The sequence below is a fragment of the Brassica oleracea genome, chromosome C5 (assembly GCF_000695525.1).
Source record: "Brassica oleracea var. oleracea cultivar TO1000 chromosome C5, BOL, whole genome shotgun sequence".
In the NCBI taxonomy this organism is placed as follows: Eukaryota; Viridiplantae; Streptophyta; class Magnoliopsida; order Brassicales; family Brassicaceae; genus Brassica; species Brassica oleracea.
In genome coordinates this window covers 30,967,869-30,968,850 of record NC_027752.1, presented here as the reverse complement: position 1 = coordinate 30,968,850, position 982 = coordinate 30,967,869, and positions in this window count along the sequence as shown.

Sequence of the window (982 nt, the reverse complement as noted above, 5' to 3'; positions counted from 1 at the left end):
ATGCATGCAACTGTTAGGCATCTATAGGATTATAATCTCCAACACCTGAATAGAAACCCTGCATCTAATATCTTCCAATAAGTTACACCCCCAATCATCTTGTTAGTCGAGCAATAGACTTGCTCAATTAGGATTGCTATTTACTTTTAAACCATAAAACAACAAACACCTAGAATTAATAACCTGACTAGATTTAATAGGTTCCCTAGCTCCTTGTGGATTCGATCCCTAAGTACTGCAACTGAACCTCTTATTTGAGAGACTAGTTCACTCCTTAGGGTAATTTGAGTGGTACCAAATTTGGCGCCGTTGCCGGGGAGCTTTGATCGCCATTAGATTTAGTGTTATTAATTCTTATTCTTTTCTCTACCCCCATTCTGACACAAAATTTTTTTCTTGTCTTTTCAGATGCATGCCCATCAGTACCAGAAGCAACAAGGACAAACACCTGCTATTCTCAGAAGATCCTGCTCACTTGGAACGAACGATCCGCAAAGACCAATGTTCCACATCGCTCGACGCAGCAGCTTTCACGTCGACCGATTCTCACACCCAACCGTCGACTGACACCCGACCTTCATCATCGACCGATCTGCATCGTTCGACATCGATCGATACTAAACTGCGTACATCGATCGATCATCAGCCACGAAACATGGTTGCGATTGTTATTCTCAGACAGGACGAGAATGGAAACCTGTATGACCAGGATGGTCATCTGCGTAATGCAACATGTCAGAAACTAGACGCTCAGGGGAAAGTAATCCCTGATACTGATGCTACAGGAGCTGCTCAACAAGAAGAGGCTGCTCGATCAAAGGCACTGGCTGACTACAATCGTCCAAATGAGTACTACGCCAACGGATCAGCTATTCGACTTCCAGAGATTCAGAAGCAGAATTTCGAGCTGAAGCCTCAGTACTACACACTCGTGTCGCAGATACCCTACTCTGGGTTACCGCACGAGCATCCTATGGACCAT